General features: G+C 46.4%; 2 protein-coding genes across 2 annotated transcripts in view; both read left to right on the top strand.

Moving 5' to 3' along the window:
- The window catches only part of LOC309559345 (cytochrome c oxidase subunit 7A2, mitochondrial-like), a 361900-nt gene that overhangs the window by 199629 nt on the left and 144861 nt on the right, over nt 1-17410 (top strand). The gene's annotated exons all lie outside the window — the stretch shown is intronic.
- Nucleotides 1-17410, top strand: part of LOC309559344 (adenosine deaminase domain-containing protein 1-like) — a 109197-nt gene that overhangs the window by 28317 nt on the left and 63470 nt on the right. The gene's annotated exons all lie outside the window — the stretch shown is intronic.

The following is a 17410-nucleotide window of genomic DNA, read 5'->3' as shown; positions in this document are numbered from 1 at the left end:
TCCATGGGTCATATATTGGCGTTGTCATGTAAAAAAAAAAATCCATCTGTACCTTTTAAAAACACTACTGCAGGCTAGGTGCACCCAGTTCCGGTATCCCAGCCAGAGTCATTTCTCATCAATTACAATGTGGTGAATCAATACCTATTACATTTTTCTTTTTGCACCCCCCCCCCCCAAAAAATTTTGAGCACCAGCCGCCACTGAGTCTGCATTGAAAGGGGGCACGCTGTGGTCTCTCTGCATTGAAAGGGGGCACGCTGTGGTCTCTCTGCATTGAAAGGGGGCACGCTGTGGTCTCTCTGCATTGAAAGGGGGCACTCTGGTCTCTCTGCATTAAAAGGGGGCACGCTGTGGTCTCTCTGCATTAAAAGGGGGCATGCTGTGGTCACTCTGTATTGAAAGGGGGGACGCTGTGGTCACTCTGTATTGAAAGGGGGCACGCTGTAGTCACTCTGTATTGAAAGGGGGCACGCTGTGGTCACTCTGCATTGAAAGGGGGCACGCTGTGGTCACTCTGCATTGAAAGGGGGCACGCTGTGGTCACTCTGCATTGAAAGGGGGCACGCTGTGGTCAAATATAACAGGCTAGTTTTTAAGTTGATCTTTTTGTACGGCCCCCGAATGATGTTACAAAAATCCAAATGGCCCTTGGCAGAAAAAAGGTTCTCCACCCCTGCTCTATAGTGTGTACTTGTCTCAGTCCAGAGCACTAAGTGTCATTTCTGTCTGCTGCCCCCTTCCTTTGCTATAAGCACGAGTCACTTCTGAAATGTTTTCCTGACGCCAAGAGAAAAACTTGTGACGGGGGGTGGGGGGGAAACAGTCTGTGATTGACAGCGTCAGCTCTGTTCCTCTGTGGAGGGGAGTGTGTGCCTTCCCTCCAATTAGCTCTCAGAGCTCTCCTCACTGATGAAACTTCAGCTCTCGTCGGCCTCCCTTTCAGAGCTGAGAGATCCTGGGTAAATTCTGGACTTTGAATGGATGTAGAGGAAAGATGGCTGTAGATAACAGGTACAACTTATGTAGGAGGATTTGTTTCATCTCTGTGTATTACCTGAGGCCAGTCACTTCACTGGGTATATTTGAGGGTTTATAACCACTTCCCGCCCGCCCTATAGGCGATTGAAGTCGGGAAAGTGGTTACATTATCCAGACCGGACGTCAAATGACGGCGGCAGGATAATGCGCTCTGCGGCGATGGGTGATGCGGCGTGTCACACTGACACACCGCATCTCCGATCTCGGTAAAGAGCCTACTGACGTAGGCTCTTTACCATGTGACCAGCTGTGTCCAATCACGACTGGTCACATAGTACACAGGAAGAGCCGTGGATCGGCTTTCCTCAGTACGTGCCTGACAGGCACAAGTAAAGGAGAGCTGCGATCTGACAGGGGGGGTCTGCACTGGTAATCAGATCATTGATTACCAGTGCAGACCCTCAGAGGGGGGGGGGGTTGCCACTAGAACCACCAGGGATGCCCACCCATGACCCCAGGGATGCCCACTATGGCCACCAGGGATGGCAATCAGGGCTCAGGGAGCCCACCAGTGCCCTCCTCATCAGTGCTGCCCGCCAGTGCCATCCCCATCAGTGCTGCCCACCAGTGCCGATCATTGCCATCTATCAGGGCAGCCCACCAGTGCCCATTATTGCCCATCAGTGTCGCCCGTCAGTGCCGATCAGTGCCCATCAATGCCTCCTATCAGTGCCCAGCAGTGCCTATTAGTGCCCGCCAATGCTCTATATCAGTGCCGCATATCAGTGCCACCCCATCAGTGCCTCCTCATCAGCGCCTGTCAGTGCAGCCTCATCAGTGCAGGAAAAAACATATTTATTTACAAAATTGTATAACATAAACGAAAAAAATTATTTATTTTTTTCAAACTTTTCGGTCTTTTTTTTTTTATTTGTTTAGCAAAAAAGAAAAAAAACCTTGCGGTGATCAAATACCACCAAAGCTCTATTTGTGGGGGGAAAATGACATAAATTTTGTGTAGATACAGTGTTGCATGACTGCGCAATTAGAGAAGGAAGGATTGGGAGACAAGGATTTTTTTGGCACAACAAAATTTAATAAAATTAAATTGACTGCGCAATTGTCATTCAAAATGCAACAGTGCTAAAATCTGAAAATTGGCCTGGGCAGGAAGGGGGTGAAAGTGCCCAGTATTTAATTGGTTAATATGTTTTCTGTGCATGCAGCAGAGCCTTATTAGACCAGTCTGACCATTCTGAGTATTGCTCTGTGCTACATTTTTTAACCACTTCAACCCCGGAAGGTTTTACCCCTTAATGACCAGGCAATTTTTTTGCGATACAGTACTGCATTGTTTAACTGACAATTGTGCGGTCGTGGAATGCTGCTCCAAAATAAAAGTGATGTCCTTTTTTTTTCCCACAAATATAGCTTTTATTTGGTGGTATTTGATCACCTCTGTGGTTTTTATTTTTTGCACTATAAACAAAAAAATACTGACAATTTTGAAAATTCATTGGCAGACAAAATAAGCAAAATACACGCTAGGGGGGGGGGGGGAACCTCTGGGGGTATCAAAATGGAGAAAGATCTGGGGGTTTTAGTAGAAGATAGACTTAGCAATAGCATTCAATGTCAAGCTGCAGCTGCTAAAGCTGGCAGAATATTGGCATTCATAAGGAAAGGGATGTATTCCAGAGATAAAACTATAATCCTACCACTTTATAAAGCACTAATCCGACCACATCTGGAGTATTTTGTCCAGTTCTGGTCGCCAGTCCTCAGAAGGGATGTATTGGAGCTAGAGAGAGTACAGAGAAGGGAAACAAAACTTGTTAGGGGATTAGAGGACCTTAATTACGAAGAGCGTTTAGAAGCGCTTGATTTATTCTCCCTGGAGAAGAGACGCCTGAGAGGGGACATGATAGCGCTTTACAAATACCTCAACTGTGATCTGAGCATAGAAAAAAACTATTCATTCGCAGGGAATGCATGAGGACACGAGGCCATACAATGTGTTTAGAGGAGAAGAGATTTAACCTCAAGCTATGCGGGGGTTCTTTACTGTAAGGGCTACAAGACTGTGGAATTCTCTGCCACAAGTGGTAGTAACTGCGGGGAGTATGGATACTTTTAAAAAACTCTTGGACGTACATCTCAAGGATCAAAACATTCAGGGGTATGGGAAATGATTCACACCTACACAGGTTGAATTGTATGGACTGTTGTCTTTATTTAACCTCAACTATTATAAAAAAGACGCAGCTCCATATTCTTCTTAACCATTGGGTTATATCACCCCCCTACAGGGGTAGGACACTAGGCAGGAAAAATCTTTACCACGCCTATGCGGCAGTCCCTGGCGGTATACCCACTCACTCTGCTATAGGCATTCAGTTTTTTTTCTGCCTAGTCAGGAGTAAGAACCTAGTTCCCTGTTGTGATTTCGGTCCTAGCATGTTTTTTATGTAAAAAGGAACCTTTGTCTAAATTTTTTTTTTTTTAGCTAACTATGTTCCTGAAAGAACTACAATAAACAGCCGGACTGGGCATCGGACTGGATATTCTAGATACTTATGGTCTCCCAGTCTGGCCAGCAAGCGTGTGCAGGTCGCAGCTCCGAGCTAGGCCTGGCCACGACATAGCCCCACTGGACAGGGGCTGGCCCGCTAGTGAAACCATTCCCCATAGATTATGCAAGGCACCCCCCGTAGGCGATCCTCCCCACTATTTCATAGGGGTCCCTACCTCAGTCTGGTCAGTGCAGGGGCTGTAGCAGGCGATGGGGAGGGGCGATGCCTCTGATCACGTGAATCCTGGTGGGGGTCCCTGCCAGGGCCTCTCCTATGCCTGATTGATCGCTGGACCCTTCAGGAGATTCTGTAGACCGCATGGTGTGCCGAGGACTTTGCTGTATTCTTGTAGATCAGCTGTACAAGACTTGGCAGCCATTTTTTAGTAGTTTCCCATTGAAATGCAAGGCTTTACCTCTGGTGCTGACCCAGGTACTTCCTCTTCTTGTGAGGATAGTTTTCTGCACACTTCAGGCCGGCTCTGCTCTCCCTAATATTCGGCGGGCGGTGGTGAGTCTATTGGGGTCCCTGTAGGTCACTCTCTCACTCTGCTATATTGCAGTTTAGTGTGCTGGGACTTGTAGTACCGCTGGTGCAGCGGTGTGGGGCGCCCTTTTTTGCGGTATTCTTAAAGTGACATTGCCCTGTCCCTGGGTTAACATGGAGTCCCAAGAGCAAGTATCACTTACTGATCCCCTCCTTGGTGTTGCGGGGACCTCCGGGTCGCAACCCTTGTCTGCCTTAACAGCGGTTTTGGAAACCCTGGTGTCAAAAGGGGTTTTAATCCTATAAAAGAGGACTAGTAAAAAGCGCCTACTGCCCTCACCTACCTCATCTGTATCCTCGGATTCTGAGGTTGATATGGCCGCCACGGACACGAGTCACCCTGAAAGTTCTGCGTCATCACACTCTGATGGCGAGGAGGAAATATCCTCATCTGCAGCCGCGCTGGTGGAGGAACATGTAGTGTCAGTGTGGGAAACTCTAAAAATGGCGGATGATTCTACAGCGTCATCTACTGTGGTCCCAGAGTCTCCGGTCTTTAAAGACCCTGTTGATAGAAGGAATGTCCGGTCACTTACATGTGATAGCGGGCTCAATACTCAGACCAGTCTTCACTATCACTCTGGTGTCCCAAACCATAATGGAATGGGCAAAGTGATTTGGAAGCAGAACAGCTTCCCCCGGGCCTTGCAAAGCTAACGGACCAAATGGTCCAACCCTTACTATTTATATGTGAAGCGTCTTTAGATACAGCCCCCCCCCCTTGCGGTTAGAGTTTCTGCGGTAGGGGTAACCATTGGACACATGGTGTGGCTAAAAAGCTGGTCTGCGGACCAGGCTTTTAAAAAGGCTCTGTCAGATTTCCCCTTTACAGGGGACCGCCTATTTGGTTCTTCGTTGGATGAACTTATTAAAGGGCTTACAGGTGGGAAGAGGACTCTTCTTCCTCAATCCGCTAAGGGCAAGTCTCCACATCACAGGAGAATGAATCTAAGCCATTTAGATAATCTGGGGGTTCCAAGAAGACGTGGTCAGGTAAGCCGAGAGCAGGTACCTCCAGATCTGCAGACAAGTCCCCTTCTGCATGAAGGGTCGCCCTCGCCTGTAACTGGGGTGGGGGGGGGGGGGGCGGCGTCTGTTCCTTTCTGGAACCGTGACCAGGACAAGTGGGTCCACAAACTGATCCGATCGAGTTACAAGATCGAATTCAGGTCTCGACCGTCAGACAGATTTTTCCTGTCCAATCTACACCTATCTCCAGATTGGTTAAGGGATCTATGAGAGGTGGTGCAATATGTGCTGTCACAAGGGGTGATTATGCCGGTTCCCTCTCGGGAACGCTTTCAGGGGTTCTATTTAAACCTGTTCACTGTTCTATCGTTTTGTTGTAGGAGAGGAGCATTATAAATTTGTGACATTACTCTTTGGTCTCGCCTCCACTCCCAGGATCTTCACCAAAGTGTTGGCTCCAGTATTGGCATTACTGCGACAGCAGGGGATTGCGGTACTGGAGTACCTGAACGATTTCCTCTTAAGAGCAGACTCGCATTCAGTCCTGTTGGGTGACTTGTCAATCACTGTACGGACTCTGCAAGAGTTTGGTTGGAACATCAATTTAAAAAAATCTGCTCTGGTCCCATCTTCCCAACTGGATTATCTGGGATTGACTCTGGACTCCGCTTTAGCGAGTGCATTTCTCCCTCTGGAAAAGCTGCAAAAGTTGAAGAGGGCGATTTGCTTGCTGTTATCCAGCAATCTGTCCTCTCTGCAGACTTGCATGCAAGCGCTAGGCCTGATGGTTTCTAGCTTCGATGCGGTTCCATTTGCTCAATTCCACACTAAACCTCTGCAAAGAGAATTTTTTTGCCAAGTGGAACAAGGATCCAAAAACACAAGTGAGTCAACACACAAGAAGTGCTGGACTTTGGTGGCTCTGTTCCTTGGCTCTGCGTCAGGGCAAGTCCTTCCTTCCCTTGTATTGGACCGTGGTAACCATGGATGCCAGCCTGTCCGGTTGGGGTGGAGTGCTTGGAAAGATGTGTGTCCAGAAGTCCAGACTACCGATCAATATTCTGCAACTCGGAGCGATAAAGCTTTGCTTGAGTCACAGGACAAATCGTCTGCAAGGTTGTCCAGTTCGGATTCAATCAGACAATGCCACGGCCGTGGCTTACGTCAATAATCAAGGGGGCATCATGAGTGTCCTGCCCTCTCCGCCGTGCATATCCCCGAAGTGGAAAATTGTCAGGCGGATTACTTGAGTCGTCAGGTGTTGGATCAGGAGGAATGGTCCCTGCACCCGGAGGTGTTTCACCTGCTGTGTGTCCAGCGGGGGACACTCGATGTGGACTTGTTAGCCTCTCGGCTCAACAAGAAGGTACAGAGGTTTGTAGCCAGGTCTCAGGATCCTCTGGCCGATGCCACAGACGCATTGGTGGCTCCTTGGGGTCAGTATCAGCTGATCTATGCTTTTTCCGCTAAAACTTATGCCGAGGCTTCTGCCCAGAATAGAGGTGGAAGGGATTCCAGTCATTCTGGTGGCTTCAGACTGGTCTCGCTGGTCTTGGTACGCTGATCTGGTAAGGTTGGTCGCTGATGTTCTTTGGAGACTTCCTCTCAGGGAAGATCTGATTTGTCAAGGGCCGATCTTCCATCCTGCTTTACAGTCGCTGTCTTTAACGGCGTGGCTGTTGAAATTTAGGTATTGAAAGATAGGGGTCTTTCTGACGCAGTAATGCCTACACTGTTGAAGGCTAGAAAATCTACCTCCTAGGAAGATGTTTCATCGTACATGAAAAATGTACATCGCATGGTGTGAATCGATATTAAGGTGCATCCACACTCATTTTCAGTGGCTAGGATATTGGCTTTCCTCCAAAGAGGGGTTGAGCATCGGTTGGCCTTGGGTACTATCAAAGGCCAGGTGTCGGCCTTGGCGGTGTTTTTTCAATGTCCTTTAGCTACGCATTCTTTGATTCGCACCTTTATCCAGGGAGTTTGCCATATGGCTCCTCTGATACGGTCCCTGTTACCTCCATGGGATCTTAACTTGGTACTGTCAGTCCTTCAGAAACCTCCCTTTTGAAGACATTAGGGAGATTCCTCTGCTTACACTGTCACAGAAGGTAGCCTTTTTGGTGGCTATCACCTCTGCACACAGAGTGTCGGAATTATTCTCTTTGAGGGTGTATGTTGTTTCCAGGTGAGCTTCATGTTACCTGGTTGGCTAAGTTTAGCCTTTGGGAATTACGTTCTTTTCTGCGTCATTTTCCCATCCCTCATGCTAATACTGCCTTGGGACATCCAAATGGTTAAGAATATGGAGCTGCATCTGTTAATGAACCGTAAAATCCTTTTCTCTGAAGTTCATTGACAGATGCAGCACCTGCCCCTCTATATATACGAGTTGGGTTGGGTTTTTTTTCTTCTGACACTGCTTGCAACAAAACTGAATGCCTATAGCAGAGTGAGTGGGTCTATACCCCCAGGGACTGCCCCATAGGCGTGGTAAAGATTTTTTTTTTTTTTTTTTTTGCGGGACTGCAACATTGCGGCAGACAAGTCTCACACTAAGTGACACTTTTTAGGGACCATTGACACCAATACTGTAATCAGTGCTAAAAAAATGCACTGTCACTGTATAAATGACACTGGCAGGGAAGGGGTTAACATCCGGGCCAATCAAAGGGTTAACTGTGTTCCCTGGGAGTGCTTTCTTACTGTTTGGGGGATGGACTGACTGGAGGAAGAGAAACATTTTTGTTCCTGATTAGCAGATCTCTAGAAGAAGATCTCTCTCTCTCTCTCCCCGAAAGTGTAAAAACTTGTGTGGGTACTTCTTACAAGAAGTTAAATAAACACCACTTATAGAGTTAGGACATCAGGGTATGCCAAGGTAGTGCTAGCAAACAGGGGCCAGTGAAATCCACCACCAATCTGAAAGCCTCTTACCGGATCATAAATGGAATTGCACATATAACCAGATGTAGAATGTGACCTCTCGGTCCGGGCAGCTAAGATGGCTCCAATGAAGGCTTAAAGTGATGTCTTATGTCACCAATGGTGAAGGTGGTACACTTTCAATTGTGAGTGCACCTTTCTCATTCATCTACCTTTGTTTGTTTGGTTTTACGCTATGGCGTTTTTGTTTTTATTTCATGAATCTCAATGCACCATGGTCCTCTGAGAATCTTCATTGCAACTTTGTAAGAGGCATCCAGGCTCTCATCTTCATTGGGATAACTTGATTTCTATTGGCACCATTTATACAGCGTTTTGGTAAGCACATTACCATAGGGATTCCAGTGTGGATATCTTTACCTAATTTTTTCATTTGAATAACATTATATATGGACACTTATATGGACATTTAATTTAGTTCATTTGTCACACTTTAGCGCGACTTAATATACATCTATTACTTTTGGGTGCGGTCACACTTGAAGTTGCTGCTACTTTTGTTATTTTTGCACTAGCGCGGTTATTCTTCTGTTTTTTTACTCCTCACTACCTATCACAGTTTCGAAGGCCATGAAATGCCAAAATAGCACAAACCCCCCCCCCCCCCCCCATATGACCCCTTTTTTTGAAAGTAGACACTCTGAGCTATTTGAGAGGCATGTTGAGTATTTTGCAGATCTTGTTTTTTTGCCACAAAGTTTTGAAAATTTAAAAATGAAAAAAAAAAAAAAATCTTTCTTTTCTTTCTTCATTTTCCAAAACAAATGAGACATGCAAAATACTCACCATGCCTCTTGGCAAATACCTTGGGATGTCTACTTTACTTTACTTTCTGAAAAGGGGTCATTTGGGGTGGTTTTGTGCTATTTTGGCATTTTATGGCCTCCAAAACTGTGATAGGTAGTGAGGAGTGAAGTCAACAATTTACACCCTTGGAAAGCCTGAAGCCTGAAAGATTGGTTTTCGAGGTCCTGTACGCGGCTAGACTGCCAAAAAGTCTCACACATGGGGTAACACCATACTCAGGAGAAGCAGCAGAATGTATTTTGGGGTGTAATTTCACGTATATCTATGGTATGTGTGAGCAATATATGATTTCAATGACAACTTTGTGTAAAAAAAAAAAAAAAAAAAATTGTAATTTCTCTTACCTCCTCTGACAGACGCAGCTTTGGAAGTTTCTTCACTAATGGGCTATGTGCGCCCTCTTCAGGAGTAGCTAGGCAGTGAAAGCTTTCACTAGGCACGCCTTTAAGGGCCGTCCTATCCACATGATCCCAGACACACTTGCTCATAGAATCAGTTTTCTTGCTGCCTAGCTTAGGAGTAGGACCTAGGTTCCCTGCCGGGACTCCGGTCTCAGTTTTTTCTTTTCTTATAAGACATGTTTTATGTTTATTTTTCTTTACTCACTATTGCTAGCTAGTGTCAGGGGGATCCTCCTGGTGAACTATAAGCGACAGCCAGGCTGAGGTTTCGCACTGGATAATCTAGATCCTTCTGGTCTCCCAGCCTGGCCAACCAGCGTGAGCAGGTTGTGGTCTGGCCAGGCCTCGCCATGACAGAGCCCCGATGGATGGGGACGAGCCTGCGAACAACAGATGCTTTCGCTGGGATGCCTCAACCTGGAACGCCCTGAGTTGCAGCGTACCCCTTTTGGCTGGCAGCACCCCCACTAAGGGTGGGAGGCGAGCTGTATCAGAGCGGAGCCCCACGGTCCATGGTATGGTGAGTGATACAAGCCCCCCGTGTCCCTGGGACAGATGCCTGTGAGGGAGCTGTGGGCCTACTCCCGGGGATAAAAGGAATGGGTTTTCTAAAATATCCCCCTGGCCTGTCAGGACAGGTCTTGCCCTCCCTGCTCACACTGGGGGCGCTATAGCAGCGACTAATGCCTGGGAGAAGATGTTTGACAATGTTACCTTGTCCTGGGGGGTTCCCTGTAGTTTCTCAGACGGTTACGGAATGGATCTAGGTGCTTAACAGCAACCTGCAGGCTGAGTTGGTTCTTCTGACTCGAATTGAACTCACGGATCAGATTGCCCAGGACATGGTGTACCTGTGTGATGCGGCCCTGGACGAGGCAACTCTGGTTGCCAGAGTGTCTGCGGTAGGGGTCGCATTACGCCGCATGGTGTGGCTGAAGAGCTGGTCGGCGGACCAGGCTTCTAAGAAGGCCGTGGCTGACCTTCCCTTTTTGGGTGAACGCCTCTTTGGCGACTCCTTGGATGAGTTGATCAAGGGCCTAACAGGGGGCAAGACTACTCTTCTCCCCCAATCCTCAAATGGTAAGGCGCCTCGCAGTAAGGGGAGGCCTTCCTTCAAGGCTCACCGGGGCTTTTTTGTGCCTCAAGGGTGCAGGAAAAAGGCTAACTGTTCAGAGCATCCGGAGGAAACAAGAAGTCTTGGTCGGGTAAGCCCAAGGCCGGTCAATCTGGTTCGATTGGCAAGTCCTCCTCTGCATGAAGGGACACCCTCAACCGGTTCAGGGGTGGGGGGATGTCTGTGCCATTTTCGGGAACCCTGGATGTCTCTGATTCCCTACAAATGGATTCACAAATTGATTTGTACAGGGTACAAGATCGAATTCCGGTCTCGCCCAGCATCATGTGACCGATCTCAGGGAGGCAGTGCAGGATCTCCTTACACCGGGCGTTATTGTCCCGGTTCCTCAGCCGGACAGGTTTCTGTGTTTTTACTCGAACCTGTTCACGGTGCCCAGGAAGGAGGGCAAGGTGCATCCAATTCTGGACCTCAAATCGCTCAACCACTTTGTGCGGGTACAGACGTTTTGGATGGAATCCATCAGGTCGGTGGTGACATCTTTGCAACAAAGAGATTTTCTGGCCTCCATCGATTTAAAAGATGCGTATCTGCACATCCCTATTTACGAGGGCCACCAACGGTATCTCCGTTTCGCGGTGGCAGAGGAGCACTATCAGTTTGTGACATTACCCTTTGGTCTAGCCTCCGCTCCCAGAGTCTTCACCAAGGTTTTGGCCCCGGTATTGGCTTTGCTCTGCAAGAAGGGGATTGTGGTCCTCGGTTATCTGGACGATCTCCTGTTAAGGGTAAGCTCATGTGTCACCCTGTCGGGGGAACCTGGCATTCACAGCTCAGACGCTTCAGGAGTTCGGGTGGACCATCAACTTCCTGAAGTCTGCACTGACTCTGTCAGTATGGCTGAATTATCTGGGCATGATCTTGGACTCCACTCGAGAGGGTCTTTCTCCCGGAGGAAAACCTCCAGACCTTGCAGGCCGAGATCAGGATCCTGAAGGACAACGATCTCTCCTCTCTGCGGACCTGTATGAGGGCTCTGGGGCTGATAGTGTTGGCCTTCGAGGCGGTCCCATTTGCCCAATTTCATACGAGACCTCTGCAAGCAGAGATTCTTGCCAAGTGGAATAAGGATCCACAGTCCTTTTGACAGGATGATTTGTCTAAGCTGTCTCACGCGGTCAGAGCTCTCGTGGTGGCTTCTGTCGCCCGCTCTGAGCCAGGGCAGGTCCTTTCTGCCACTGTTGTGGAAGGTGATCACCACGGATGCCAGCCTGACGAGCTGGGGTGGAGTACTGGACACTCTTTGCATCCAAGGAACGTGGTTGACAATGGAGTCGTCTCTACAGATAAATGTCCTGGAGCTCAGGGCGATCAAGCTCCGCCTGCTCCATTGGGCGCCTCGGTTACAGGGTCTCCCGGTTCGAGTTCAAACGAACAATGCCACAGCTGTGGCTTACATCAATCACCAAGGAGGCACCAAGAGTGATCGGGCGGCCAAGGAAGTGGCCGAGATTCTGACCTGGGCCGAGGTGCATGTCCGGCTCTTTCCGCAGTTCACATCCCAGGGGTGGAGAACTGGCAAGCGGATTACCTGAGTCGTCAGACTCTGGATCAGGGGAATGGTCCCTGCATCTGGAGGTCTTTCACCTCCAGTGTGCCCGATTGGGAACTCCGGAGGTCGATCTGTTTGCATCTCGTCTAAACAGAAAAGTAGAGCGGTTTGTGGCCAGGGCTCGAGATCCTCTGGCCAACGCCGTGGACGCACTGGTGGTGCCTTGGAGCCGTTATCGGCTGATCTATGCCTTTTCTGCGCTACAGTTGTTGTCTCGGTTCCTCCGCAGGTTGGCGGTGGAGACGGTGCAGGTGATACTAGTAGCACCAGACTGGCCTTGCTGGTCTTGGTACGCAGACGTGGGGAGGATGGCCGTCGAGTCTCCATGGGGTCTGCCTCTGAGAGAGAATCTGCTGTCTCAAGGACCGATCTTCCATCCTGCTTTACGGTCGCTGGTTTTAACGGCTTGGAGGTTGAAGGTCAGGTGTTGAGAGACAGAGGTCTCTCTGAGGCTGTGATTCCTACCTTGTTGAGAGCTAGGAAGGCTACTTCCAGGAAAATTTATCATCATACTTGGAAGATGTATATTGCCTGGTGTGAGTTGCAAGGGTTGCATCCTCGTTCCTTTTTGGTGGCGAGGGTTTTTGGCTTTCTTGCAGAAAGGAGTGGAGCAACGTTTGGCTCTAGGCACGATTAAAGGCCAGGTGTCGGTCTTAGCCACTTATTTCCAACGTCCCTTGGCGACTAACTCCTTGATTCGCACCTTTATTCAGGGGGTGTGTCATCAAGCTCTGCCGAGGGGGTCCCCTTTACTTCCGTGGGATCTGAATTTGGTTTTGTCCGTTCTACATTGACCTCCCTTTGAAAATATTTGAGAAATATCTCTGCCTTTGTTGTCTCAGAAAGTTGCCTTTCTGGTAGCTATCACCTCTGCTCGCAGGGTGTCTGAATTGGTGGCTCTGTCCTGCCGTTCGCCTTATCTGGCCGTTCATGGGGATAAGGTTGTTCTAAGACCTAACCAATCTTTTCTCCCCAAGCTGGTGTCGGCTTCCACCTCAATGAGGATATTGTGTTGCTTTCGCTCTGTGTGAAGCTCAAGCATCCTAAAGAATTTGCCCTGCATTCTCTGGATGTGATTAGAGCGATCAGGGTTTAACTGTCGGCCACGGAATCCTTTTCGGACGTCTTATTCCCTGTTTGTCCTTCCTGAGGGATCTCGAAAGGGTCCAGCTTCGTCTGCTGCAACCATATCAAAATGGATCAGACAGACTATTGTTCAGGGCTATTCATTGAAGGGTCAGGTTCCTCCTTTCCCTGTGAGGGCGCATTCTACTAGAGCGCTGAGTGCCTCTTGGGCTTTTCGCCATCAGGCTTCTGTGGCTCAGGTGTGTAAAGTGGCGACCTGGTCGTCTGTACACACTTTTAAAAAATTCTACAAGCTTGATGTGATGGCATCCTCGGATGCTTCCTTTTGGCCACAGAGTTCTTCAGGCCGCTGTTTGCTGAAGAGACTGAGTGTTCTCTTTTAGGAGTGAATTTTTTGTTTGGGGTAAGCTCCTGTTGATTTTGGTTGAGCTTCTGTTGCCCTGTTGGCTACGTTTTTTCTTTTTTTTTTAGCCTTGTTGAAACGTTAACAGTTGTTGGTTGCGTTCTTCCCACTCCTCATGCCTACACTGCTATCGGATGTCTCATTAATGAAGAAACTTCCAGAGCTGCGTCTGTCAGAGGACGTAAGAGAAAATCTAATTTTTGTAAGAACTTACCGTAAAATCCTCTGACAGACGCAGCTCCCGCCCCTCTATGTTGGGGTTGGTTGTGTTCCCCTTCACTGCTTTGCTACGAAACTGATTCTATGAGCAGGTGTGTCTGGGGTCATATGGATAGGACGGCCCCTAAAGGCGTGACTAGGGAAAGCTTTCACTGCCTAGCTTCTCCTGAAGGGGGCGCACATAACAAGTTAGTGAAGAAACTTCCAGAGCTGCGTCTGTCAGAGGACTCAGAGAAAATAATTTTACTGTAAGTTCTTACAAAAATTCAATTTTTTTCCGAAACGTGTGGCAAAATATAAAATGTTCCATGGACTTAATATGCCTCTCAGCAAATAGTTTGGAGTGCAAAATAGAAATGAATTACCTATAAATATAGGTGATAGTACAAATATATAAACTTCACCAGATGGTGAAAAAAATATATGCAGTGCCTTGCGAAAGTATTTGGCCCCCTTGAACTTTGCGACCTTTTGCCACATTTCAGGCTTCAAACATAAAGATATAAAACTGTAATTTTTTGTGAAGAATCAACAACCAACAAGTGGGACACAATCATGAAGTGGAACGAAAATTATTGGATATTTCAAACTTTTTTAACAAATTAAAAAACTGAAAAATTGGGTGTGCAAAATTATTCAGCCCCCTTAAGTTAATACTTTGTAGCGACACCTTTTGCTGCGATTACAGCTGTAAGTCGCTTGGGGTATGTCTCTATCAGTTTTGCACATCGAGAGACTGAAATTTTTGCCCATTCCTCCTTGCAAAACAGCTTGAGCTCAGTGAGGTTGGATGGAGAGCGTGCGTTTGTGAACAGCAGTTTTCAGTTCTTTCCACAGATTCTCGATTGGATTCAGGTCTGGACTTTGACTTGGCAATTCTAACACCTGGATATGTTTATTTGTGAGCCATTCCATTGTAGATTTTGCTTTATGTTTTGGATCATTGTCTTGTTGGAAGACAAATCTCCGTCCCAGTCTCAGGTCTTTTACAGACTCCATCAGGTTTTCTTCCAGAATGGTCCTGTATTTGGCTCCATCCATGTTCCCATCAATTTTAACCATCTTCCCTGTCCCTGCTGAAGAAAAGCAGGCCCAACCATGCTGCTGCCACCACCATGTTTGACAGTGGGGATGGTGTGTTCAGGGTGATGAGCTGTGTTGCTTTTATGCCAAACATAACATTTTGCATTGTTGCCAAAAAGTTTGATTTTGGTTTCATCTGACCAGAGCACCTTCTTCCACATGTTTGGTGTGTCTACCAGAGGGCTTGTGGCAAACTTTTTAAATGACACTTTTTATGGATATCTTTAAGAAATGGCTTTCTTTTTGCCACTCTTCCATAAAGGCCAGATTTGTGCAGTATACGACTGATTGTTGTCCTGTGGACAGAGTCTCCCACCTCAGCTGTAGATCTCTGCAGTTCATCCAGAGTGATCATACTTTCGCAAGGCACTGTATAAGTAAAGTGCTGGTGCTCTATCCTTCTCAAGTAAACAATCCACGTGTTGTGAATAAGTGCACTAATGTTAATAAATAAATAAATATATGCTTTATGCAATCAAAAATATAAGGGAAAAATTACTCCAATACAAAAAAAGGAAGGATGAAGGTGTGAATTATATATAGGTGAAAATGTGTTAAACACAAATATAAACATAAATATAGAAGTGACACACCATATAAAATTTACAAGATTGCAAATTGCTAAAAAAAGTCCATAGGAAATAAATTATAAACATTCCAAAGCAAGTGATAATTTCTTGTGCGTCTTCCTTAAAGTGCTTCTTCTCTTAGGTGCCAAAGTGAAGTAAGGGGTATCTGATCCTTCACCCAGTGAGCTGAGGTCACTTAACAGATGCACCCAGGCCTCAAAGGAACTATGGTGCAGGTAGAACTTTAAAAGATCTTTCAGCGACACCCTCCTCCTAGGTGAAGTTTCAGGAATGGGTTTTTTTCTAAATGGATGGCTCAAAGCTCATTTTCTGGAGCCACACAGGCACTTGACACAGGCAATGTAAATATGACAGGGAAGGGAGCTGCTAGGAGACTGTTCCTTCCTTCCGCGTTCCACACTGTAGTTTACCGCAAACCGGATGTGACGTCAGACGTGGAGGTCCAGCACGTCTGACGTCACAGATATTAAGCACTTTTTGGTGATTTTTTTATTACAATATCTATTGAGGTTGTGATTTTATATCTATTGCATCTATGTGTTAGCGCCTCATTATTTCCTTGATTTCCATTTAAGTCTATTATACTTTAAATTGAGAGCAGCTTCACATTTCTTATTGTTATTTATAAGGGAGGCGCCAATACTCTCTATTACCTTGCAAATAGTTTGGAGTGATAACTTTCCAAAATGGGGTCATTTGGGGAGTTTTGTGCTATCTTGACATTTCAGGGCCTCCGAAACTGTGATAGGCGGTGAGGAAGTAAAATGTGTAATTTATGCGCTTAGAAAGCTTGAAGGCGGTGATTGGTTTTTGGGGTCCTGTACACAGCTAGGCTCCCTAAAAGTCTCACACATGTGGTATCTCTGTACTCAGGAGAATCAGCAGAATGTATTTTGGGGTGTCATTCCACATATACCCATGGCATGTGTGAGTAATTTATCTTTTAGTGACAACTTTGTTTAAAAATAAAAAGTGTAATTTTGCAAAAACTTGTGGCAAAATATAAAATATTCCATGGACTCAATATGCCTCTCAGCAAATAGCCTTTGGTTGTCTGCTTTCCAAAATGTGGTCATTTGGGGGGGGGGGGGGGGGGGGTTGTGCTATCTTGACATTTCAAGGCCTCCAAAACCATTTTAGGTAGTGAGGAAGTGAAATTAGCAATTTACGCCCTTTGAAATTCTGAAGGTGGTGATTGGTTTTCGGGGTCCTGTATATGGCTAAGCCCCCAAAAAGTCTCACACATGGGGTATCCTTATACTCAGGAAAAGCAGCAGAATGTATTTGGGGTATAATTCACCCAGATACCCATGGTATGTGTGAGAAATATATAATTTCACTGACAACTTTGTGTAATTTATTCATTTCTTTTTTTTTATTTTTCAGTCATTTGTGACAAAAAAATTAAATATTCAATAGGCTCAACCTGCTTCTCAGCAAATTCCTTGGGGTGTCTACTTTCCAAAAAGGTGTAATTTGGGGGGGGGGGTTGTACTGCCCTGCCATTTTAGTACCTCAAGAAATGAGATAGGCAGTCCTAAACTAAAAGCTGGTTAAATTCAAGAAAATGTACCATAGTTTGTAGACGCTATAATTTTTGCGCTAACCAATAAGTATACGCTTTTGAATTTTTTTTACCCGAGACATGTGGATGAATACGTTTTGGCCTAAATGTTTGACAAAAATTTAGTTTATTGGATTTTTTTTATAACAAAAAGTAGCCAACCTCATCCTTTTTTTTTTTTTTTTTTTTTTTTTTTTTTAAATTCAACGTTTATTGAGGAGATAAAGGCATACAAGTCAACAAAGGCAGTGAATTGAAATACAGCCAAGTAACAAGAGAACAGCGTAACATGAGGCGTAAATCATAAAAACATAGCCATATGTGAGAAATGAGAATACACAGTGTATCAAAGTATGTCTCAGGACGGCAGATCCCCAGATAGACCAACGCTCCAACCGGCATCTATCACATGGCCGGCATATCGGAGTGCCGAGGACATCTGACGGGGCACCAATCCAAGAAACCACAAGAGGTCTTAATGTCATGTATGCCTTACAAAAACGGGAGAAATTGTTCAAAGAAGAGAAAAGAAAAAAGAAAGGGAAGAAAAAG

Source organism: Pelophylax lessonae (genome assembly GCF_965119305.1).
Source record: "Pelophylax lessonae genome assembly, chromosome: 7".
Classification (NCBI taxonomy): Eukaryota; Metazoa; Chordata; class Amphibia; order Anura; family Ranidae; genus Pelophylax; species Pelophylax lessonae.
This window is presented reverse-complemented; position numbering and strand designations above follow the sequence as displayed.